At 34.4% G+C, this 27,790-nt stretch overlaps 2 long non-coding RNA genes across 2 annotated transcripts; both read left to right on the top strand.

The window, feature by feature from the left end:
* Positions 1-8,080: 8,080 nt before the first annotated feature.
* Positions 8,081-10,051, top strand: LOC120353839. Its single transcript, XR_005572640.1, has 3 exons — positions 8,081-8,223; positions 8,575-8,677; positions 9,926-10,051. It is a non-coding gene; the product is annotated as an uncharacterized LOC120353839 (long non-coding RNA).
* Positions 10,052-17,333: 7,282 nt separating this feature from the next.
* Positions 17,334-27,702, top strand: LOC120353840. Its single transcript, XR_005572641.1, has 3 exons — positions 17,334-17,412; positions 17,913-17,972; positions 27,429-27,702. It is a non-coding gene; the product is annotated as an uncharacterized LOC120353840 (long non-coding RNA).
* Positions 27,703-27,790: the final 88 nt, after the last annotated feature.

Below are 27,790 nucleotides of genomic sequence, written 5' to 3' on the forward strand. Positions count from 1 at the left end.
AGAAGGGGAAAAATATATTGAGATAGAACGACCTGAAGTTGTTAAATGTTACAATAAAGCAATGGGAGGTGTCAATCTTCACGACCAATTGATAAGTTATTATCGAATTTTTGTGAAGTCACGAAAGTGGACATTACGGTTGATTTTTCATGCAGTGGATTTTGCAATTGTTCAGAGTTGGCTTGAATATAGACGAGATGCTGACTCATTAAAGACACCAAAAAAGGAAATACTTGACCTATTGCACTTTAGAATGAGAGTAGGGATGTCAATCCCGGGATCCCGAATCCCGGGATCCCGGTCCATTTTTTATACCTAACAATCCCGGGATTTTCGGGATTGGAAACCTGGAATTGTGAATCACATTTTTCCAAAAACAATCCAATATGGAATTTATTTATGGTGATGAATATGAGTTTCTATAACTAATTTATTGTTCTAAGTGTTTGACTAATTCATTTTACAGGCACAGTCTACAGTTGCATATACATAATAATGATTGTATACTGTAGCCTACTCTTTACTGGCTTAATAGAATTCGCATTATCAGTTCGCATAATTGGCAGAATGGTTGTTGATTGGTTGTTATGCCTCTACGTTTGTTTCTGTTTACACAGCACCACAATTACCGGTCTAGACAGTGGAATATTTCTATTTTTTTTTATTTTTATTTTTTTTATTTACCGAGAATTCTTTACAGATAACAATCCAAATATTGATAAGTTACTCAACGACTTGGAGTCTTCTGAACGATTCATTGATATCTACAACAATAATACTCTAATAGCAATAACTGATGTTACGAAGGACCTAGCCCTCCTGAAACAAGAATTCTTGGAGGACTTACAGACAACGAGTTCTTGGATTGAACAATATACATTGATAAGTCAGACATACAGATCTTTCGCGACCCGAATCTCAAAGTTAATATCCCTGGGAAGTGGTATAGCATCTTTATCCACTCTTATTGGTGAAGAGTCGGCTATTGCAGCGACATCTCTTTTATTTGGAAAGGGAGTTTTTCCCAATGGAATATCTGCACCGATTCTTGTAAGACCTGTTACTATCAGTCTTGCACATGGCATCATGTGGCTAGAGCTTGAGTTTTCTAACCGAACACACTTTTTATATGGAAGAAAAAGTGGAGAGAAAAACTTATTCATTGAAAGACACACATCTGACAAGGTTTGCATTATGAAACAACCCAAGAAAGGTGGCATTACTTTCAAGGACCCGTTCTCAGGAAAAACTTATAGAGGTGGGCCTCTCAATTATAGGGAGTGTTTGGACAGTGGCAGATCATACCTCTGTGGGTATCAAACTCTCTTCAACGATGTACAGATTCTTGAGAGATGCTTAAAGGCTACAGGAAAGACAAAGAGAACTATTGGAAAGCGAGCGACGAGTTGGATCGATGAGTATGAGAAAGCACTGGAGGGCCTAAGGAACACCTCAGTAGTAGAAGATCACAATTCTCGGGAAACTACAGCCTTGGATGAGAGACTCAAAGTAGATATATTCAGAATGAGGGAAGAACTAAAAATTCTGGTTGCAGCACACGACAAGCTGAAGGATGAAATTCGAAACTACTCAGCCAATCAACACCGTGATACTCTGCTCCACACCTTGATAAACACTATCACGACCTTCCTCTTAATACTTCTTGTGCTTGTCGGAATTGCGATCCTCTTAAGAGGATGGTCATTTGTAAAACGCATAGGAGCCACACCGATCAACACACTGTTCCGGGATCATCGGGAGATCGCGGTGCCAACAACGGATCCCGACCTCCAACTCTAGCCGCACAATTGGGTAAGAACTAAGTAGCAAAGCTTTAGTTTAGGAATCATTCAAAACTATGGGTAAAAAAAACAGAAATACATTGGCATAATATTTAGAAAAAGATAGGATAAAATGGCAACTCGCTATGTATCACCACCTGACGCTCATCTATCTCTTCCTATCACCATAGAAGAATGTGTAGATTTACTACAGTTCAGCACCGACAGCGCATGCCCCCTCCATAAGCCCCTTTGTCTTATTAGGGATGATAAGAAGATTACAAAACACATATACTCCACATGCAAGAGTCCCTGGGATTGCCTTATTCGTTGGGTCCGGTCTGTGCCTCTCCTAGCCACCGATGTCTGCTTTAGTGAGCTGTTTTGTGCTGCAGTTGAATGTGCTATAGCCGACACTACGTTTACTCTCCAAGGCGGAGTGGTTTTGAACCGAATCCAATATCCTAAAGATTTAGAAGAATACTTCAGACTTAAGCTCAGAGCTGATGAGATTAAAGACACTCTATGTCAAATCTACTATTTGCAATAGTGCTGATGGCATTTCCTTGAAATGCATTCCGAACTTTGAAAAGACTTCAGAAATCAGAAATAAAAAAGCACGATTCACTCACTGTCTAATTATTCCTCTCCTCTTCTCTTTCTCTATCATAAGTAGAATATCTAGTTGAAGTAAATATTATAGTTGCTCTACGAAATTTCATTTAGTAATGTGTTGTGGTTCAGCTTTCGCAGTGGTTTGGTCGGTATGGCGTTACTGTTTTACAAAAAGTATTCTATTTTATTATTAATATTATTAATTCAAGTGATATCAATTCACTTCAAAGTATTTGACGTAATTAAAGTGTGAGCTCTATCCCGTCCTGATGTAGGATAGAAATTCTTTTGTCTACATAAAAAAGACTCTGATGAGAGTTATCTTGCTTTCCTCAGTTCTCACTATCATCTAGGATACAGCAAATTCAAGGTGGGACATGAAATGAAACAGTTACTCCTATAATCTTGAAAACATTTATAGAAATAGAATGTTCAATTTTAATATTATTCCCAAATATATTTTTTTATTTTAATAATAGCCTCTCCCTCTTTAATGGTCCCTTTTTCCTCTACACACACTGTTACTGAACATGTAATTGAGGGGGAACAATTGGTTAAAAATGCATTAAACTGATTTTTGACAATCCCGGGATCAGTCCCGGGATCCCGGGATTGATATTGGATAATCCCGAAATACCGGGATTGGAAATCAGTCCCGGGATTGACATCCCTAAATGAGAGTAAGTGATGGTTTGCTACACTTTGGAAGAAATGTACACTTGAAGAAACGTGGTCGTCCAGGTAGTTCATCGCAATCATCTGTGCAAGTAAAGAAAACCCGAGGAGAAGTCAGACCAGCAAAAGAAATTCAATTTGACTCTATAGACCACTTACCGCAGCATGATAATGTCCCACAACCCATCCGATGTAAATTCCCACAGTGCAACGGGAAATCAAGGGTGAAATGCATGAAATGTGGAGTTCACTTGTGTCTGAACAAAGACAGAAACTGTTTTGTGGCATTTCATACAAAGTAATATCGAAAGTATCTATGGTCTTATGTTTATATTCCAGACTTTTTTATTCAAGTTTAGTACTATTACATTATAATTTTTGCGTTATTCATATTATTTTTTATTTAGTATTACTCATTAAAGGCAATTAATACACACTTCAAGTTCTCAGTAATTCAAGTAATTTCCAGTACATAGATCTCAAAAACTTTCTAAGGATATCAATTTTGATAAAATAATCCACAAATTCAACAACAATATAGCACATTAATAAATTGAGTGACAATTCAGTGTGATTCAGTGTGTCTAACATCAGTGAGAGATATCAGGCAGTAACGGCTTCAGTGAGTACCATTATCTTTATTATTTTACTATTGATGAAAAAATTTACTATTGGAAACCAATGTCCTCATTTGAGGACATTGCAGTAAAATTTTGAAAATTTGACAATTTAAAAAAAATGTATTAGAAATTCATAAAAAATAGAGGATTTCAAAAATGAGAACAGAAAATTTGTACCTTTTATCATTAGGTTTGAAAGGGTTTAAAAACCCAATCACCTTCTCAGTCGATTTAACTTATATATAATTATATATGATAGAAACATAGAAACAATATAATATTATCTTATTATTTTGCAATTATATAGTATTATTTCTTATACCATTTTCATGATTTGTTATTGTTTTTTTTTCATTCATAATTCAAAATCATCCTTGATCTTTACTTTCTAATGTCTAGAGCCAACATATTAAATAATGATTTCTCAATATTCTATACAGTTCTGTCATGTTGAACTTTATTGTTCTGGATTAAAAACAATTAAACATGTACAAGATTTGGAATTTTATGACATTCCTGGCATAGCATCTTAGATGTAATCTAGCAGTTTTTAGTGCTAGTCCTTCAAAATGTATCCTGACACTATATGAACAATTAAATTTCATGGTTCAAAATACAGTATCAGTATGAGATAGTATTTAAAATGCATATTCCGAATCTTGATCACCTTTTTTTTGAAAATAATCATCTTGATCCGAAACAGGCCACTTTTGAGACTAGTAATGAAATATAGCCTATTATTTTTTGTATTAGTGAGTTGGGGAAATGACTGTTGCAGGTTTCGGGGTAAGCTGTAGTGAGAGGAAATACCAAAATATAGCAGGTGATAAGGGAGAAGATTGCTTAGCAAAATTTCGGCATTGTTCAATTCCCAACTTCTGATGACCATACATTTCATCTGTTGGGAGCCAGCGCAGCAGTGATTGAACCTGTTGATTCCAGAGTCGGAGAGCATAATTATTGTTCAACTTATTCATAAGGGGGAAAGAAATGCAATCATCTTTTCAAAGTTATTGACTGAGTTTGTTGAAAAAGAGCTCCATGAAAGTGACAGGTAACAGAATATTTTTCCCAGACATGAAAACACTTAGGATGATTGTTCCATCAGAGAGAATAAAATTAAAAAGTAAAATAGACCAAGAAGAAACTGAAATACTGATGAAAATTTGGGACACTTCCAAGCATCATGTGTTTTTAGTCCCAGTACACAATCGGTTATATCTGATGATGCATTGTCTGAAGATGAAGGAAAAGAATTTAAGGATCTATTATTTGCTTACCAAAGTAAAGAAATGGAAGATCTTTATAATAGATATGGTGCAAACACAATAATGCTTGATGCAACTTAAAAAATCTGTAAGTATGCTATTCCATTGTACTTTGTTGTAGTGGAAGCAAATGTTAATTATCAAGTGGTTGCTGCTTTTGTTGCTTTTTATTAGGCGTAAAAAAGGGGAGAAAAGGGGTTCTGAAGTAAACCAGGTAGGTTACAAAACACTGAAAAAGGTTAAAAAATCTAATGGACTCAGTTCTCTCAAGAGAAAGCACTTGCAAGAAATGGAACGTTTCATGTCTCTTCTTGACAGAGAATATTACAAGGCAATTTTAAGTACAAATTGAAACTGTAATTTTATTTTCAGACACAACAATAATGTCTAAATTGATTTATATTCTGAACAATATAATTATTATCTTATTATTTTGCAATTATATAGTATTATTTCTTATACCATTTTCATGATTTGTTATAGTTTTTAATTCATGATTCGAAATCAAACATGATCTTTAATTTCTAATGTCTATAGCCAAAATATTGAACCATGATTTCTCAATATTTAATATAGTTCCAACTGCCATGTTGAACTATATTGTTGTGTATTAAAATACGTTCAAGATTTGGAATTTTATGACATTCTTGCCAAAGGATCTTAGATGTTATCTAGCAGTTAGTGCTAATCCTTCAAAATGTATCCTGATACTATGTAAACAATTAAATTTGATGGTTGAAAATAAAGTATCAGTATAAGATAGTAATTAAAAATTACTAAAAATTAAAAATAGGATTTAAAATGCCTATTCCAATTCTTGATCACATTTTTTAAAAAAATAATTATCTTGATATGAAACAGGCTACTTTTGAGACTAGTAATGAAATATAGCCTACTATTATTTTTTTGTATTAGTGGGTTTGGGAAATGACTGTTGCAGTTTTTGCAGCTGACTCCAGTCAGCTGGAGTGAGAGGAAATACCAAAATTCAGCAGGTGATAAGGGAGAAGATTTCTCATCACGATTCCATCGAAAAAGGGTATTGTTCAAATTCCCAACTTCTGATGACCATAAATTTCAAATGTTGGGAGCCAGCGCATCAGTGATTCCAGAGTCACAGGCCCCATTTCATATATATGCTGACTGGGCTATAGCCCTGAGCGGAAGATATTTGGGGGCGCCAAATATTTGGGGTCCCAAATTCCCATTTTATAAAATCTCTTTTATTTGCTTATTTGTTACATTCCACTGTAGAGAAAATTTATATTTGGAAACTACTACTCTGTAGCCGCAAAAATTATTCTGTTTCGGTTAGCTACTGACTGAATATTGACGTATTTATTCAGTACTAAATGTTTGTTGAAATAGAATAGAGAGAAAGAGCGACAAAAAGAGCACACTTCATTGCAAGGAAAGTAAACAAACAGTAGACTAACAGGAATTTTTATGCTCTCCGCTGCTGACTCATTGTCTAGACGTCTAGACCTAGACAATCTACCCTTCCCTACCCCCGCTCCGCACAACCACCGTCAAGAAATCGTCAAATTGATCAGTCGACAGCTAAATCGCGAACGGGCTTGTTCATTACCGTAGGCGTAGTTCAGTCTCCTATTTTATGTGTTGAAACACGGTTTGTGAGTTGAATCGTGGATTCGTGGTTTGTGTTTTGATAATGTTTGTGTTCATTGGCATTCATCAGATTTATTTTATATTCACAAAATAATAATTATATAACAATGAATAAAAAGTTGAGTGGTGCGGAATTTAAGAAGAGAGCTGCGAAAAGACTAAGTGATGAAAAGGAACTGTTGAGAAAAGTACCAAAAATCAATTGCTTTTTTAAAACCCCTTCGTCTAGTTCATCCAGTGAGACTGGCGCTCTTCCACTCTCTCCTGTAATGTCTTCCAACAGCCACAGTATCTATAATGAACATTTTTTTAAAACACCTTCGTCCAGTTTGTCTAGTGAGACCGAGGCTCTTCCACTTTCCCTTGTAACATCTTTCCCCTGTAACAGCGACAGTATAGGTAATGAACAATCAGAAACTGCAAACTTGTCCTTGTGTAATGAATTTTTACTGGAAGACCCTGCATCTTGGAAAACTTGTGATCCTCTGGTTATTGAAACCATTATTGAAAAAACACCCAAACAAAACTTCAATGCAGATTTTTCAAAGTCCGAGTGGATTTATTCTGATCAAAAACGTACTTTGTCTGTTAATTTTTTTAAATGTGTGCTTCCTAATGGAGAGACATACACTAGGGACTGGCTGATGTTCTCCCAATCAACTGGAAAGTTGTATTGCATTCCCTGCTGCCTCTTCCACAGCAAGAAAACTAACTTTTGTTCTGGTTTTAATGACTGGAAGCATGGCCAAAACCTGATCAAACATCATGAACAGTCAGCTGACCACAGACGTAACATGCTTACTTACATTACCAGAAGGTCTTATGGAAATTATAAAAGCTCTTCCTGAAAAATCAACTGTAGATAAAATATCTTTGGGCAAACAGAAAGCTACCAACATCATCGGGAATGTTTTTCAATGAAAACCTGATCAATATATTAAAAGACAATTTTTTTCTGTTTACATAGATGAAACGACAGATGTTAGTACAAAAAAAAAACAGTTAGTAGTGATGATCAGTTACAGTGATAATTTTGAAACAAAGGTTAATTTGATAGATATTGTTGATTGCCCTGATGGAACTGCTCATACTTTGTATACAAAACTGATTGACACACTGAAAGAAACCAATGTGCCACTTGAAAATTGGATTGGCTTCTGTGCTGACACTACAGCAACTATGATGGGGCAGCACCATTCTGTTTCAACATTGATTCAGAAAAATCATCCACATGTGTTGATAACCAAATGTGCTTGTCATATTATGATACTCTTGGTATCAAATTATGCATATTGTCGGCTAAATTCTAATACCACGTATCTGCAAATTTTGGGGTTTTCAGTTTATACTTTAGTTTGGTGGCTGGAGTTGTTCTACAGCTAATTATTCTAATAACACGCAAGTGCAGCAGTCAAGGGAAATTCGTAAAAAAAAGGTAAATGTGCAACACGTATCTGCAGTTGGTCAAACTGTAAACCCCCACCACGTATCTTGGATGGCAAAGCATGGTAAACAGTGTGTACATCAGTTTCTCCTTCATTTGTACATCAGATTCTGTTTGTTTTTCATTGTTGAAATGGAAAGAGACATGTTTTTGTAATTCGCTTTTCTTGCTTCTTCATTTAAACAACTGAGGTAAGTAGAAAATTCTAATTGTTATGGAAAGAATTCATGAAAAACATCATTGTTGAGATACTTGTTATTGAAATTTAAAACAAGTGAATTATTATGCTTCTGATACCACGTAACTTGTATTATAATAGTGTTGTAAATCAGTGGTTTAACAACACAAATCAGATGGTTTTGAGTTTTTCCAAGAATACTGACTCTATTGCGTGAATAAAGGGTTAATATTGGTAAACAAAGTTCTAGTTTTTCATAACACCTACTATGAGGTTAAAGTTTAAGAAGGAACTTTGTCAATCTTCTTTCAAAATCTAGTTTTCAAGATACGTGTAATTGTAGTTTAAAAATCTGTTGTTTCAGGAGTGACATACGTGGTCCAAACCAAAGTAAAAATGTCAATGGAAAGTGATGAGGATGATATTATTGATGAGTTTGAATAGATTGGAAGCTGAAGATACAATTCGTAAGTAATATTTATAATCATAGTCTAGATTGAATAGGCCATCATAAATGAATGATTTTGCAAGCCAATTTTGTATGCCAGTTGATTGGTAGCTTAAGCCTGTGTCATACCCAGCTACTTTAGTAGTTGGTAGCGAGGTAGCTGCTACTAAGCAACAAGAGTGACATAGGCAGCTTCTAGCAGCTACCACTAGAAGCTACAGTCTATGTCACATTATTTGCTATTCAGTGGCAGCTGATAGAGTAGCAGCTGCTAAAGTAGCTTGGTGACACAGGCTTTATAGCCTTATTGGATCTGAATAGCATGCAACTGCAATAATAATTATCTGTTTTGCTGGTTACTACAGAATGCTCTCAAGTTTTCTTCTGACAAAACCCTTTTACAAAAAAAAACCTATGAAATGCCTATGGGGATGGTTATAAAATGAATGAAAGTGAATGAGAAATTTTCAAGTGATAGTTGGTGTTATTATCAACAGACTGATAGCATAATTATTGAGTATCAAATTGTTTTTTAAGTTAAGGAAGTTATTAACAATAGGCTAGCAAAGTTCTTATTTATTTTCATTTTTTTTCTGAGGATGATGCTCACATAAGCTCTTAGCTTGTGCGTGGGTAATGGATGAGAGAGATAAATGGACCTACAGCTTTAGGTGGATTCCAAACCACCGGGAAGCGATTTTGGAACTCATAAATTGTATTAATTCAGAGGAGTTTGCCTAGCGGTCACCGTTACAATGAGAGTGGTAGGGCGCCGCCGCTTATCTAATCTCACCGATTAGAAGCGCCTCTACCAACTAGGACAATCTCTTCCCTAAGCTTTATTTTAAGCTTATAATTTTCTAAGCTAATATTGTTTTTGGTCCTTTACAGGTTGTCAATTTCCAGGAATGTGTTTTTACAACATGAATTCAACAAATTTTTGTTACAACACGATTTTAATTAGATGTGTGTCCAACTGTCCACAATCAAATTTTTCATCAAATTCCATTTAATAAAATAATCTTGAATTCACAGCTGATTATAGTTGAGGTACCCCTACATTAGACATGGACTATTGAAATTCTATATTTATGAATGTCTTCTCTATGGGTACCTTACTTAATCAGTTGTTGGTTCAAGGTTATTTTATTGAATGGAATTGGATGAAAAATTTGATCACGGACACACAGCTTGAGAGTTATCAAAATAATATTGGCCTAAAGCATAGTTCCTACTTTTACATTCAAGACAATCCACTTTTTTACAGGAATAATTAGGAAAAGTGGTCCAAGAAATCAAGAGGATACCGTCATTTCACAGGAGGATGACATCATTTCACCGGAAGATAACATCATTTCACATGAGAACATATTTACACAAGAGAAAGACATCATTTCACATGAGGACATACTTACACAAGAGAAAGACATCATTTCACAAGAAGGAATAATTCGGAAAAGTGGTCCAAGAAATCAAGAGGATACCGTAATTTCACAGGAGGATGACATCATTTCACAGGAAGATAACATCATTTCACATGAGAACATATTTACACAAGAAAAAGACATCACTCCACAAGAATTGGCTGTATCCTCCTACAGCAATACTACATGTTTAAGTCTCATTGAGTCAGCTGATGTAGTGTTAGAAGGTGACTTGAATATTAGTGATATAGTAGGGCAGGACATTATGCTATCAGAAAGCTCTTTGAATATAATTATTGAAAATGACAGTTCTTTTGTTGAAAAGCAAGTTGATAGCCATTTATCCAGGAAAAACAACAGTGGAACAGACATTGAACAAGATCCCGATGATCCTGACTTCATTCTTGACAATAGTTATGACAGTGATTCATCACATGATGTAGATGAGGATAATGGAGAAGAGAACAAAATAGACAAAGAAAATCAAGTATTAATTCAAGAAACCCAGACCTCCATAGAAAAGGGACCTAATGGCTTAGTTGAGGCAGAACATGATCCAGTTCAGGAAAACCCAGGAAGACAGAAAAGGAGAAGAAATAAAAAAGCTGTGCCCTCAGAATGGGAAGTGAACCGACAGAAACGGCTTTGTATGATGGGAAAGGAGTACATTGGATTCACTAGGAAGAAAGTTGGTGAGAAAATGGTAGTTGAGAAAAGTGGGGAAAAGAAGAAAGAAAACTGGGCCCAAAGTGCAACTCCAAAGTTTGCAATGCCAATAAGAAGAGGCTTTGTGATGAAATTTCTGAAGAAGATAGGAAGAGTATTTTTAAATCTTTCTGGGCCTTGTCATGGAATGAAAAGAAAACGTTTGTGAATTCATTCATCACTAGAACAGTCCCAAAACGGAGTACTATAGCAGACCCTAGTAAGAGCAGGAGAAAAGGTACATTTTCATACTTTTTAAGACATAAAGGTGAGAATAAGGTAGTTTATAAAAAGTTTTTTTTTAAACACTCTAGCTTTAAAAGAATGGATGGCACACAATTGGCTTGAAAAAGAAGATGATACTTTGACTGAAGAAGCTGATGAAAACCTCGATCAAACAATGGTTCAAGACATGGAAAAAGAAGTGAAAAGGAGGAGGTTATAGAGGAATGGTTTGATAGTCTCCCACAAGTACCTTCACACTATGGTAGGAAGTCTTCCAAAAAATTATACCTTGAACCAGTTTGGGATTCTAAAAAAGCAATGTACAGTGAGTTTAAAAGATATGCAATGGCTCAGCAAAAAACTGTTGGGCCTATAGGACTTTTCATAGGAGGCTTTTTGTAATAATGTATGACATGCAATGGAGCCAGGAAAACTCAACTATTAATAGAAAATCCATTTAATAAAAAATGCATGAAGCTAGCGTTGCTTCTCTAAATTTATTTTAAAAATTAGGCCTACTCACCAGGAAATATAATTTCAAATAGGTAGTTGATTTTTAAATCCGACATCAAATTTTTGAAGAATTGGTTGCTACAGAAAGGCCTGTTATAGAATATTTTTAAAGAATTGGATGCCATAGAAAGATCTGTTATAGAATGAATAATTTGCATTCAAATATTTATTGACATGGAATAAATTATTTTGTCAAATATGTTGGAGTTCAATTTTTCAACCAGTTTCTTGAAAAAATATTTTTTTCTGAAAAATATATTGTGCATTTGTTATCATTGTGTATGCATACCTGACATGTTCAGTTTTTTAAACCCAGATAATTTATTACGATTTTCTGACAAACAAATTGTACAATCAGCCTCTAAGTTTTGTACAAAATATGAATCTGATGTGACACATGCTTTGATCAATGAAGTAATTTGCTTCAGAAATATAGTCAAAGACGAAATAAAAAGCAATAAAATGAGCAAAATCAGCCAATTGGCTGATTATCTATTGATTAAGAATAAGTTTATTTCATCAAGTGTGCCAAACGTTTGTGTAGCATTCATAATGTTTCTTACATTACCGGTAACGGTTGCAAGTAGTGAAAGGTCGTTTTTTTAGTGTGGATGAGTCTACAGATAGGGGCGCACAGGAATACTAGCATTGGAGCGCAGCCAGGCTAGTTACGCCACTGTCCAAATAATATTAAAAAATTCTGAGCCACAATGTAAATTACAAGCATCAATGTATTTAATGACTGGACTAGAATGAGAAAATGAAGAAATGATTGATCAATACTCAAAACAATTTTTCCTCTCTTAAATAGTCTATTAATTTGCTATTTTGAGACCAGCCACTGAAATTCTCACTGCCAGAGACTTCCTTGCATCATTGGTCTTGAGTACAGTGTTCCAGAGTATACAGTATGAAACCAAGACCCCATTTTAATTTTCATCACTTAAGCTGAGTATCCTGACCACAGAATATAATTCAGAATGGAAAGTTGACTAGTAATTCATGAAAGAAGAGATAAGAAATTTTACAATGAATTATAAAAAGGAGCAATCATATAAGACTGAGCCTCATTTGTTGTCCATATGTATTGGACAACATGCAGAATATACAGCTGCCTCAGATTCCGGTCCAAGAGACATTTATCTGAGGCAACTCACAGTAAATGTACTGTGTATTCAAGATTTGAAAAAAAATACTGCAATGATTTTTGTATCACACAAATGTACTGCCAACAAGGGCCAAGTGAAGTGTGCTCACTTCTAATGAAGTACTTGGAGGTCATTCCTCCTGGAGTTAAAGAATTGAGAATATTTAGAATAGGATAAATGATTTGGCATTAACAGATGATGGGAAGTTCGAGGAAATAGAGTAGTTTTTCCCTGTCAGGGGGCATTCTTACCTCCCCTGTGATAGAGATTTTTCTACAATAAAACGGCAGGTAAAGAAATTTGACCATCTATATTCATTAAGAGAAATTACTGAAATGATAATAGAGAGCAGTAAGAGCAACAAGTTCATGGTGACACTTGTTTGTGACTATTGTACAGAACTCTTGATAATATGAACTAAATTTCTGGTCCCTTGAAAAACTCTTGTTAATTCGAAAAAAAATCAATGCATTTAGGTACACTGGATAATACGAAATGAAATACAGAGCCAGACCCGCCTGCAACAGGCAATATTTCGTATTTCTTAACAAAAACTCGATAATATGAACTTCTACTAAACATTAACATGATCAAACCTGCATAAAATTCACAAACATGTTCATTCAGTTCAATTTGTCTTTTCAGCTTTCAGTCTTGGTTGTCTTTTCATTCAGGAAGTATGACTCCTAAAAAGTTCAAGTGCTTAACAATTTCTGAAAAACAGAAAGTGTTAGAAGCAGTTGGAAAAGGAGATAGGAAAATCGATGTAGCCAAGGCCTTTAACGGCACCCAAAAAGGCAAAAAAATTTTTTTTGTCGATTTTTGAATTTTGGCGCCATTGAATAGATCTTGGTTTTCTGAATGCATTCATATAAGATACTTGATATTTGCATGTTTATTTCACAATGAAAATTGGTATTTTTTAATACTCTACAATCCTTTTTCTAACTTTGATTTCAAGAAAATTACCAAATATTTCAAAACAGTATAACTTTTGAATGCATCAAGCGATTTTCACAATTCTTTCGCTATGATGTACATTGTTATGTTGGCATGATACGAACATGTGTAGTTGAAGGTGAATAGTGTTGTTGTTATTGAATTGCGGTTTGCGGTTATGTTGGATGCGATTTTTATAGTTTTCGATTTTTGGTGTTTGGTTGTGTCTAAAAAAACAAAGTCAAAGTGATTTGTAAGTACATTTTATAGTTTTATTGTGTAATACAATGGGAAATAAAAAGAAAGTTGGAACAAGACGCTTGTCTTATAAACGGAAGAAAGTTGTAGCCAAATCAACTGATGAAGCAGCTACATCTACACCCATCCAGAAAGAAAAACATGATCATTATCAACCTTCCAGCTCAAAGATAAAACTAAGTCAGAACCTTGACAAATATAATGATAGAAATGACATTCAGTGCTACGAAATAATTGATTTAGACGTTCTTGAATTGATGCTACATGACATTGCAGTTTGTAAGTTTTGTAATCATCCACTACACATAAGTAGGAAGTCAATTGTAGGCCTAGCTTCACAAATAAAATATTGTGCAAGAACTGTGAATCTGTAAAAACATTTGAGAACTGTAAAAAAGTTGATAGGCCTATTCAGGTGAATAATGATGATAATAAAAGTCATACATTTTATGACTTGAACCTTAGGCTCATATTAGGTATGCGAACAATTGGTAAAGGATATAAAAGTGCTCAAAGTCTGTGTGGTATCATGAACTTATCTGCTCCACCGACAATGTTTTCCCTTCATGAGAAAGCCCTAACTTCAACTGTGAAATCTGTGTGTGAAGAGTCGATGAAGTCTGCAGTTGAGGAAGCATGTGCTGAAAACAGTGATGATAGAAATCTGTGTGTAGCTTTAGATGGCTCTTGGCAAAAGCGAGGCTTCTCTTCGCTAAATGGCATAGTTTCTCTCACATCAGTGGACACTGGTAAGGTTCTAGATATTTGTGCTTTATCAAAATATTGCAAATGCCCACAAAGGCTTGAAAATATTCACGAAGATGACTGCCAAGCCAACTACCGTGGTACAAGTGGGGGGATGGAAATTGATGGTGCCATCAAACTTTTCAGCCGCTCCATGCCCAAGTATAATGTAAAGTATACCGAATATTTGGGTGATGGAGATTCCAAAGGATATCAGGCAGTTTGTGAGGCACAGCCTTATGGTCAGGATGTCTCTATACACAAACTTGAGTGTATTGGCCACATCCAAAAACGTATGGGGACACGACTTTTCAAACTGAGAAATGAAAAGTTGAGTGACGGAAAACCTCTCAAAGGAAAAGGACGTCTGACAGGTGAGAGAGTAAAAAAACTCCAAATTTTCTATGGGTTGGCAATAAGAAGGAACACTCACAGTGTAAAAGATATGCAGAGAGCAATATGGGCTACATATTTCCATGTTCAGTCAACAAATGAAAATCCAACCCATCAACTTTGTCCCAAGGATGCCAATACCTGGTGCAAATTCCATAAAGCTGCAATGGAAAATGCAGTATATGACCACAAGAACCACTTCCACATACCTGAAATCATCATGTCAGCGATAAAACCTGTATTCAAATCATTGGCTGATCCTCTACTTCTAGAAAAATGTTTGAAGGGCAAGACGCAAAATCCCAACGAGTCCTTGAACAATCTGATTTGGACTCGTGTACCAAAACGTACTTTTGTGACCCTTCCTGTCCTTGAGTTAGGTGTATATGAAGCTGTTTCGTCTTTCAATGAAGGATATATTTCCAAAGTGAAAGTTATGGAAGAAATGGGTTTGGAGGCTGGAAGAAACATGGTGCTGGCAATGAAGCGGCTGGACAAAGAACGCATAAGAAATGGAGAAAAGGCATCTCTGGAACTCCAAAAGAAAATCAGGCAGACAAGAAATGTACAGAAAGAAGACTGGAAGACCTTTATGAAGCAGATGAAGACCCTGACAATCCAGCTTACTGCGCAGGAGGATATTGATCTGTGAGTTACAACAAATATTCTATTTTTTTGGTTTTCTTCGCTTCCTGAAAAATTTGATTTTCAAACACTAAATGACATGTAACTCAATAACTATTAGAGATAGAGCTCTCAAATTTGTAACACAGGTAGCTTAGGTGTATATCTAGTTCCTCTCACAAGATTTTTGGACAAGGTTTATTAAAAAAAAAAATAGAGTACATTGAATGAGAAAATTATGAGAAAAAAATCGTGTTTTGAAAAAAAAATCATAACTTTTTTTTTATTGTTGATTTGAAAAAACCTGTGGTAGGAACTAGATATTTTGATTATCTTTCGAATAAAAAAAAATTCAAGGCTCTATCTTTAACCATTCTTGAGATATGTGTCATTTAGTTAACATTGCTTGTATAGGGCTTTCGGGTGCCCTATTCTAAGGAGTTCGCTGTCTACTGTTCTGAAGAGTTAGGATAAGATAGTGCGCGCATCAGCAAGTAGTGCTAGAAAACGTATCAAGGAAGGCGACTTTTCAACATCTGGAAAAGTGTTTTTGTTGAAAGTGTTTTGTTAAAAAGACAGTGTCAAGAAAAATACATTCTAGTTGGCGGCATTTAACTAAAGGAAAAAGCTTAAACTTTTTCCTAAGAATTTGGAATCAATTGTAGTGCTAGCGAGGGGTGGCTTAAAAATTTCAAGAAAAGGAATGGGATAGTACTCAGAAAAAATGTGTGGAGAAAGCTCCAGAGTGGACAATAATGTTTGTTTGAAGTGGGAAGAAAAAACTTCAAATTTAATAAGAGTATAATCCTCGTGACATTTTCAATACGGTTGAAACCAGACTATCTTTCAAGTGTATGTCAGAAAAACATTCATGTTTAAAGAAGAAAAATGTCATTGTGAGAAACACAGCAAAGAGAGGTTGACTGTTTTACTGGCTGTGAGCATGGACGGCTCAGAAAAGATTACTCCTCTTGTCATACAAAAAGCTGCAATGTTTCAAGGGCAAAACCACATTTCCAACAACATACTGCTCAAATGAAACAGCTTCGATGACCAAGGATTTCTTCAATGAATGGTTAGTTTCATTGAACAAACACTGATATGAAAAGACAAGAAAGACTCAGTTTCTGGGTTTTTATATCATTATGTTCTAAATACTCCACATTTTCATGTGCAAGAGCTACCATGAACTACAATTTAAAGAAATAGCTTTTCGCTGAGATGCCTCTATGCCATGAGGTGCACATGGCGATGGGAGGGATGGAGAAAGACAAAGTGAGCAACATAAGTCATTGTCATTAATGATAGAACATACAGCGTCCTGCCAGCAGTATGTAACATACTCAAAGTCCTACCAAGTTGAACACATATTTGAGTACTTTCCGTCCTGCTGGCAGTACTGAAAATATTCCCATTGTGAAGACCGTTTCATTCTCTTTCTCTTCACAGCGCAAAAAAATCAGGTTGGTACGACTGTTTGTTCAGTAATGGCGAAATGTTTTGTAAAGGCTGTCACGTCTTTGTCTTTGTTTTGGCTCCATATTTTGATGCGCCCAACAGCGAAAATTAGTGGAGTAAGTCGATTTTTGGTGAAAATTGGAAGACAGAAAAGTGTTTTAGAACTATAATTTCAATAAATAAGTGTTTCGGTAGTGTGAAATGGGATATTGATGGGAATACTACAAAAGTTCGGTTAGCAGACATCAACCCACACGTTGAAAGTTATACAGTGCAGCCAGCTCTTCATACACAGGCCAAGAACAGACCGTCTACTTCAAAAGGTGAGTTATTTCAATTGTTTTGTAAACTATTCATAACATTCCTATTTTAGATTTCCATTTCAGTGTCATGCCTTATTATTTCAACATGTCACTTCAATAATATTTATAAAACTATAATAATTTATTCTGTGAAATGCAATGACCCATTTTTCATGACTTATCAAAACTTACAGTATCTAGAATCTACTTTATTGCATTTGATTTTTTTTAATTATTGGAATTTCATTCATCTATAATGTTCATAAACAATAAATCAATTCTCATCCTGTCCTATGACCGGTTTGATGCAGTTCTTCAGCTTCTCTTTTCATGAAGAACTACAGTAATCTTTTTATCACCCATAATAATGCATAGATAACATTCTATTTTCTATTCAAGTTGATGTTACTTCTGGGTCGAAAAATTATTTTAAAAGCATTGCAAGCTTAGTTTTTACATGGAATTACAAAGTTTTATACTGGTGTTTTATACAGCAAACCTGTTCCATTTTTATGTTGCAGGAATTGCAGTTTCCACAGCTAATCAAGAAAAAATACCTACTTCAACTTTAATTCCAAGTGGTAAGTTATCTCTATTGTTTATTATGATGGTAAAAATCAATTTTTTTACTGATTGCATGAGAATACATTTCATGAATTATTTTGAATTAGAAATAAAAGTTTCTAATTCTCAGTGATGACCGTTTCGCCAATGTGTCTGAAATCTTCAGACTGACTATCTGAAGATGATTGATTCAATTGTTTCTTTCAAAAGATATAACATTCATGATAAAACGTTTCTATTTTAGAATTTCATTCCAGTGCCATGTCTCATTTTTCAACTTTTCATTCCAAAATAAATAATTAATTATTTGAAATGCAATAATCCATTTTTTCATTACTTTTTCATAAACTAAACTGCATTTTATAATCTGTAGTATCTGCATTACTATAGTCTTATTTCTATGTTTGCTTTTTTCAATTATTGGAATTTCATCCATTTACAGGTATGTTCATCATTATTCATGAACAATAAATCATTGTTTATCCTGTCTTATGACAGGTTTAATTTAATACAGTTCTCCAGCTTTTTTTCCATGATCTAAAATAAACTAATCTTTATATATTTTTTTTTATCAAGTTTATCCCTTCGTTTGGCATGTATCCTTTTGGATACATTGATTTCAAAGATCTAGTGCATACTGTAGCCGATCGGCTACAGCTTGTATTTGACACTGTAGCCAGGCTGTGAAGTAGAATATAAGCTACATTATGCATTGAGACTGAAGTCTGTACGTTTCTAGTGCGCAGAATCAGTTTTTGCTGTTGGTAACAGTGATAGAATTCAAAATAATCATATGTTTCTCAACTGGCGTCGGTCGGCTGTTGAATGTACTCGTGGCGTGATTTCGTTATCGGTTTGAGTATTTTTTATCAATTTGAAAGTATTGGAAAAATGTTTTTTGTGTGAATTATAGTTTCAATTCAACTTGTGATGATTTACATTCGATTTTATCGACATTTTCAAGAAGATATCTTTAAATTAAGTGTTGTTCCAAATCGGCTACATCATGCAGTGCGTGGTTGTGTTGACTAAGCTTTATTAGGTTATGTTTGAAACTTGTTTATTCTCTCTTCTAAAGCCTGCTGTTGATTTCCTGTAGTTAATTCTTTTTTGATATTGATTGTTACGTTTTTTCACATGAAATACCATGGAAAAAGGTGATTGTTCTTATATTAACAGTAATGATGGAATTTTACCCTTGACTGAAGATGTAATTTTCAATTTTGACATAAGTGAAGACGAGCTGGAAAATAGTGATTTGGATGAATTAGATAACATCAATGGATCAAATATTACTGATTTCAACACTGTTCCCAACAGACTTATAGAGACTTTAGATGAATTACAGGACACACAAGATGATGAGCCAATATACGAGCACGTTAGTGATACTGTTGATGCCCATTCACATACAGTTACAACAGCAAGCACTTCAGATACAAACACCGATAGTAGTAACCCTCAACAAAAATTCGCAAAAAGACAAACACAAGCACAAAAATACAAAAATATTATATGGAAGAAAAAAAATTTGAAACTCAGTGATGATGAACTGAAATTTACAGGAAATACTGATTTACCTCCTGAAATCCTACAATTAGACACACCACTACAGTATTTTTTGTATTTTTTTAATGATGATCTATTGAACAAAATAGCAACAGAAACCCTTCATTACAGTGTAGAAAAAAATCCAGACAAACCTTTCAATATTTCTAAAGATGAAATTTACCGATACTTGGGAATCTTGATCATCTCAACAGTAATGACTGCCAAAAATATTCGGATGTATTGGAATCCAACATTTGGCCTCAAACTTATTCAGGAAGCCATGTCTCTGAATCATTTCGAAAAAATTAGGCAAATGTTACACTTCAATAACAATGCCAGTCTTATTCCAAGAAATCAACCTGGCCATGACCAATTATTCAAAATCAGACCAGTAGTTGACACACTTCTTCAAAAGTTTGCCTCAGTTCCTCTTGAAGAAAAACTTTCAGTTGATGAACAAATGTGCTCTTCAAAACTTCATCACCATTTACTTCAGTACATGCCTAACAAACCGCATCCATATGGCTTCAAATTCTTTGTTTTGTGTGGTGTGTCAGGTTATGCCTATAATTTCGAAGTATACACTGGTGAAAGTAACTCTGCAATTCAGTTAGACAATGAAATAGACTTAGGTGCAACTGGGAATACGGTAGTTAGATTGACGCGAATTGTGACAGAAAATGTGAACCACAAACTTTATTTTGATAATTTCTACACATCTATTGGCTTGTTAACTTTTTTAAAATCAAAAGGCATTTTATGTACTGGAACTGTGCGTGCAGACCGTGTGCCAAATAGTAAACTGCCAAATTTGAAAACGAAGAAAGAGATAAAATCTGTTGCTCGAGGAACAATTTATGAATACGTTTCATGTGTAGACAACTGTGATATTTCATCTCTAATGTGGGTGGACAATAAATGTGTACGGCTATTATCAACTAGTGCAGGTAGTGAGCCAATCACCACAATAAAAAGATACTGCCGATCAACAAAGACAAGTGTTGAAGTGCCATGTCCTAATGTTGTATTTCAATATAACAAGAACATGGGGGGTGTTGATCTTATGGACAGCTTATTAGCACGCTACAAAATTACTATGAGATCACGAAAATGGTACTTCAGGTTGTTCTATCACCTTGTTGATATTGCCGTGATAAATGCCTACCTCCTGTATACACGAGCTATGAAGACAAAGCAAAGCAAAGACAACAAAATAAAAAATCTAAACCTTCCTCAGTTCAGGCTTGAATTGGGTGAAACGCTTTGTAGAATAGGAAAGCATGAACCTTTGAAGAGGGGGCGGCCAAGTGCAACACCATCACCTGCACCAAAAAAAACTAAAACCCAATCCAAGTCAGCACCCCCTAAGGATGTTGCTTCAGATCAGTTGTCACACTGGATCGTACATACTGACAAATCATGTAAACAGAGGTGTAAAATGACGGGATGCAAGGGGTTTTCAATGTTTGAGTGTTGCAAATGTAAAATAGCACTCTGTATGAACAAAAATAAAAACTGCTTCTATGATTTTCATAATAAAAATTAGTAATCTTCCATTCAACCAAATCACAAAGCTTACAACTTTACAAATTTTAGTATTTTAATCATTAGAAACTGTGACAAAACAAACAATCTCCTCATTTAGTTCGATCATAGTGATTTTTTTAAACATTGGCTTATATCGTAATTTTCTTATTTGAAGAAAATAATCTTTATTTGAAAATCTACAAGTGTAAAATATTTTGTTTTATTGTGAAGAAAAATAAGAGAATAGTGTTTAGCAATATTAATATAAACACATCTATAGGCAATCCTAGGATTTGGAGGATACAGGAAAAACGATGTAAGTAATAAGATTTTATTGTCTGTAATGCATGGTGTAGCCGATTGGCTACAATACATATTTAATGGATTTTTGAGGAAAATATATGACTATCATTTTTTTAAATATTTTTACATCAATTTATAGGCTTCAGAATGCATGAAGAAATATTTTTAGCTTTGAAAAAAAAATCATGCACTAGAGGGTTAATTATTGGAATTTCATTCATCTATAATGTTCATAAACAATAAATCAATTCTCATCCTGTCCTATGACCGGTTTGATACAGTTCTTCAGCTTCTCTTTTCATGAAGAACTACAGTAATCTTTTTATCACCCATAATAATGCATAGATAACATTCTAGTTTCTATTCAAGTTGATGTTACTTCTGGGTCGAAAAATTATTTTAAAAGCATTGCAAGCTTAGTTTTTACATGGAATTACAAAGTTTTATACTGGTGTTTTATACAGCAAACCTGTTCCATTTTTATGTTGCAGGAATTGCAGTTTCCACAGCTAATCAAGAAAAATACCTACTTCAACTTTAATTCCAAGTGGTAAGTTATCTCTATTGTTTATTATGATGGTAAAAATCAATTTTTTTACTGATTGCATGAGAATACATTTCATGAATTATTTTGAATTAGAAATAAAAGTTTCTAATTCTCAGTGACGACCGTTTCGCCAATGTGTCTGAAATCTTCAGACTGACTATCTGAAGATGATTGATTCAATTGTTTCTTTCAAAAGATATAACATTTCATGATAAAACGTTTCTATTTTAGAATTTCATTCCAGTGCCATGTCTCATTTTTCAACTTTTCATTCCAAAATAAATAATTAATTATTTGAAATGCAATAATCCATTTTTTCATTACTTTTTCATAAACTAAACTGCATTTTATAATCTGTAGTATCTGCATTACTATAGTCTTATTTCTATGTTTGCTTTTTTCAATTATTGGAATTTCATCCATTTACAGGTATGTTCATCATTATTCATGAACAATAAATCATTGTTTATCCTGTCTTATGACAGGTTTAATTTAATACAGTTCTCCAGCTTTTTTTCCATGATCTAAAATAAACTAATCTTTATATATTTTTTTATCAAGTTTATCCCTTCGTTTGGCATGTATCCTTTTGGATACATTGATTTCAAAGATCAAGTAATCCAGTTTGAACCACTTTTTATGAGGTTCTGAATGAGCTGTGTCAATTTCGATACATTGTCTGATTGCTAGAACCATCTAGCGGTCACTAAGAGAACTATTCCGACTACAATATCAAAATGGAGTTTGCTCCCTTTGATTATAAGATTCCAGTTTTAATCCAATGTGATGCATCACAAGACGCTTTAGGATGTTGTTTACTACAGAACAGCAAGCCAATTTATTTCTCATCACGATCTATGAACTCTTCTGAATGTGCCCAAATTGAGAAGGAACTCCTTGCTATTGTATTTGCTTGTGATAAATTTCACACCTATATCTACGGTCATGATGAATTGACTATACATAATGATCATATGCCATTAGTTTCAATAATGAAGAAACCATTAAACAACATACAGAATAACAGAATTCGTCGATTGAGACTAAAACTAATGCCTTACCAGGCTTTAGCCTCCAGTTCTTACCTGGGAAAAACATGTATATTGCTGATTATTTGTCAAGGTGCGGTGTAAGAACTAAAGAAAAAGTTGATTTGAGCATGGCGGATATGGTTCATTGTGTTACTGAGAATGGCGAAGTTGAATTTTCAGAGAAACGCTTGAATGAATTTGTAACAGAAACACAGAATGATGATGTTCTTCGGAAAGTTATAGATTATTGTGAAAATGGCTGGCTTAATAACATTGTTGATGGAGGAGAACTAAGGCATTTTTTTCAAAATAAGAAATGAAATACAATTTAGCAAGGGTCTATTGTATTATAATTCAAGAATTATTATACCCAAGAATTTGAGAGATTTTATCTTGAATAGGCTCCATGAAACGCACTTAGGAGAAACAAAAATGAACAGCATTGCCTCAAAATTTTATTATTGGCCAGGAATAAGAGCAAACATAAAAAATCTGGCTGAATCCTGCACGCTTTGCCAAAAATATAGAAGGTCCAATGTAAGAAGTCCAATGCTTTCTCATGAAATACCCAATTTTCCATTTTTAAAAATTGGAGTGGATATAGCTGAAGTAAAAGGAATAGCTTATCTCATAGTTGTGGATTATTATTCAAGGTGGCTTGAAATAACAAAAATGAACAGTAAGACAAGTTCGGCTGTTAAATCTATTTTATCCCAGTTATTTGGCAGGTTTGGAATTCCGCAGATTATAATAGCTGATAATAATCTGTTTGGCTCCCAAGAAATGATACAGTTCGCAAAGGAGTGGGATTTTAAAATTATTACAATAAGTCCTCGTTATTCTCAGTCTAACGGCTTAGCTGAAAAGGGGGTGAACATAGCAAAGACTATGATAAGAAAGTGTGCTGAAAGCAAAACCGATTTAAACTTGAGTTTGCTTAACTATCAGAATAGTTGTGTTGCGGGTCTCAATTATTCTCCTGCTCAGTTAATGTTTGGTCGAATGATAAGAACAAAGTTCCCTTATCCTCAAGATAGTTTGAAACTTCATCAACTTCCTCGGGAAGAAATAGCAGTGCAAATGAAGAACCATAAATTTCAACAGAAAGAAACATACGATAAGCAGTCACGGAAACATGTAAATCAGCCCATTTATATCCAAGATTGGAGAACAAAATTATGGGAGCCTGGAGTAGTTATTAATAATGTTGATGCCCCACGGTCCTATGTGGTGAAGTCCAATAGTGGAAGAATATTAAGAAGAAATGAGAGGTTTTTAAGAAGACGATGAAATCAAAGGAAAGGTTGAAAAAGGAAATGTTTGAGAAAGTAAAAGGGGAAGATGTTTGTATATCATGTGATGTTACTTAATCACATGATAACTGTTTGATAAAATAATAAGTTGTTTACTGAGTTTAGTTTGTTATCTACTTAAATAAAGATGGTTGCTTCAAATGGCTAAGAATTTATTAAGATATTTAAACATCCACCCAAACCAGGTGTACATAAGGTGAGTAAATTTCGTATATTTAGTATATTTCTCACTTTGTCAACTATGTAGCATTCTAAATTGATAAATAATGTTTTGAACAATTATTTTCAGCATAGATTACTGATATATCAGTAAAAATAACCTCACAACAAGAAGTGCAAATTGAGTGTATCCAAATAGATACATTGCCATATCCATTTGGATACATTGCGAAGTCCTCGCATTGTTATAAAAATTTTAATTCACCTCGCATTGTTATAAAAATTTTAATTCAATCATATATTGATATTTATCATTTTTATTCACATTGCTGTTAATTATCTCTTTTCTTTTCTAGACTTTTATGTTCATTATTATAATTTTTACATGAATCTGTTCTCATTTCAGAGGGAACCACAGTACAGAGGACGCACACATAAAATCATCGAACTGGCTCAGCTCACCAATGTGTTCATTCCTGATCCAGCTATTTCCGAAGAGAGTGATGTGGAGGATATTGGAGAATTGCAAAATCAATTCCAGGACCAAGATTCTGACAACAGTTCAGTTCCACCATCATTGACTTCATCTCTACAAGATTTATTGGCTCAGTTGGAAGAAGAGGATCAACAAGGTAATGATTTATTATCCAAACTCAATATTCATGATATTTTGGAAGAGGAACCCTTCGAAATAGTTCCTGACAATGTGCAAGCTTCATCTAATTCCAACCGTAACAGTAACTTTGGAACGGAGTTCAACAAAATAATTGGGCCACATGATAAAATGTCAGCTTCATCCAGTTTCAATATAGGTGACAATAGATCCATCACATCCACCTCTTCATCTCTCAAACGAAAAAGGATAAATGGCAAAAAAGCAAAAACATCAGCTAAGAAAGGGACAAAAAAAAGAAAGGTACCACCAAAACAGCCTTGCAAGAATACTTTTAACTTTACCAAGGATCCATTCACGGGGAATGTTGATAATATTTTAGTACATAGATTTGATGTGCCACAAAATATTCTCTCAGAGACAGAATATTTTTGTAAAATGTTCTCTGAAGACATATTTGAAGTTATTGTTTTGAGAACAAATCAGCGGTCTGTTCACGAGACTGGAGTTTCAATAAATATGTCAAAAGCAGAGATCAAGGATTTTTTAGCAATTCACTTGTTTATGGGAGTCATTAAATTGCCAGCTTATGTGGATTATCGGAGCAGGGCATTCTGTGTTTCCAAAATTGCAGAAATAATGCCTCTAAAACGTTATCAGAAACTAAGAAAGTATATAAGATTTGTAGACCCTACTGAGACTTTGAATGAAAGGTACTTCAAGATAAAACCAATTCTTGACATAATTAGGCGGAATTGTCACAGTATTGCAAATGAAAAGCACCAGTCGATAGATGAAATGATGGCACCTTTCAAAGGAACACGTGCTGGATCACGAAAACAATACATCAAAGCAAAGCCCCATAAATGGGGGTTTAAAATATTTGTTCGATCAGGTGTTTCTGGAATCATCTATGACTTCATTGTTTATGGAGAAGAAATTTCATTGCCAGCAATAGAGGAAAACTTTGGACTTGGAGGGAAAGTTGTACTCAAATTATGCAAGACCATCCCTGAGCCTTGCTTGACTGCAATCTATTTTGATAATTTCTTTACTTCTTTGGAACTATTGTACTACCTGAGAGAAACATATGGAATCTTAGCACTTGGCACAATTAGGAATAATCGACTTCGTGGATGTGAGATTGGCATGAAAGAGAGGAAAGCAGAACAAGGATCTTCTATAGAAGAGGCTGACAATGAGAAGAAAATTGTTATTGTAAAATGGACTGATAATAAAGATGTTCTACTGGCAAGCAATTTTGTTGGGAAACAACCTCTTACTACTGTAAAACGTTTTTCAAAAGCAGAAGGAAGAAAAATCGATGTCTATGCCCAAAAATTGTGAAAGAGTACAACAAGCATATGAGTGGGGGTTGACTTGTCTGACATGCTTATCTCACTGTATAGGTCGGGCATCAAATCCAAACGTTGGTACTTATCTCTTTTCTCTCATTTATTAGATCTATGTGTGAACAATGCTTGGTTGCTGATGAGGAGAGACTCCACATTGCTAGGAAAATCATTCATCCGATTGAAGGAGTTCAGGGCAAGAGTAGCTGAAGGACTGGCAAAAAAGGACAAGCCTTCTAGAATGGCAACTTCACCTCCAGCTCCCAAAACTTTTATTGAGACACCATCTGTACCTCGCCCAGAACCAGAAGTCCTAAATGATGGTCTACATCATTTTCCTGAGCGGGTAAAGAAGGGAAGATGCCGGCTCTGTGTAGGTGGACAAACAAGAACAGCTTGCAACAAGTTCAATATGCGCCTCTGCCTCACGTCAAAGAAGAACTGTTTTCACATTTTCCACAATAAAAAATGATTGCTTGAATAACAAAAACATTTATGGAACTTCCATTATATATGTTTTAATGATTTTAAATAATTCATTATTCAGAATATGAACACTTTTCTCACATTTTTATTTTTTTACAAATATTGTAGTTTTTTATTCTCGCTGTGCAATTTTATATTTCTACAATTTTACTTTTGTAAAATATATAACTTGAATAATGTATTAAATTTATTATTGGTTTTTATAACCATTGGCAATTGATTTACACTTATTTTTACCTTTTAGTACACTTGAAGAATATAAATTGTATTCAATTGAATACATACTTAGCCGAGACTTGTTTGTAGCAGTATTGGCAATGTATCTATTTGGATACACTGGAAAACAGCTGATTCTGAGAAAATAATGAAAAACTGAGACTGCTAATGTGTTTATTAGCCTGAATGTTACATCCAATCCTAATTTCATTGATTTTGGATGATGGATTTGTGTTTGCCAATCCAAGGGTTATATTACTTTTAGGTCAAGAAATTATTTAGCATTGCAAGCTCAGTTGAAGGTATAGCATAACGAAATTTTAATTAAATTCTAGTTCATTATTAAAGTGAACCTGTTTCATTTTTATGTTGCAGGTTCTGCAGTTTCCACACGTATTGCTAATCAAAAGAAAAGGAGAAAATTTGATAAATTGCCTACAATTAGGAAGCCTACCAACAAAACACCAGTTGCTTTCTCATCTGAAGATTCTTTATCATCAGACTCCGAAATAGAGCAGGACACTTCTATAAATGAACTTTTTGCTAACAATAATAATGCAGAATTACATATTCAACCTAATCAAAGCAGTTGTAATGAAATTTTCAAGGCTCATGAAACGTCTTGGAAATTTGGACCAAATGTCATTCAAATAATCTAAATATAATCCAACGTTCAGTACCCAAAATTACTCTCTGAACTAGATTTTTGGATGCTTTTCTTTCCTTCCAATGACATC

The sequence above is a fragment of the Nilaparvata lugens genome, chromosome 12, assembly GCF_014356525.2.
Source record: "Nilaparvata lugens isolate BPH chromosome 12, ASM1435652v1, whole genome shotgun sequence".
Taxonomy (NCBI): Eukaryota; Metazoa; Arthropoda; class Insecta; order Hemiptera; family Delphacidae; genus Nilaparvata; species Nilaparvata lugens.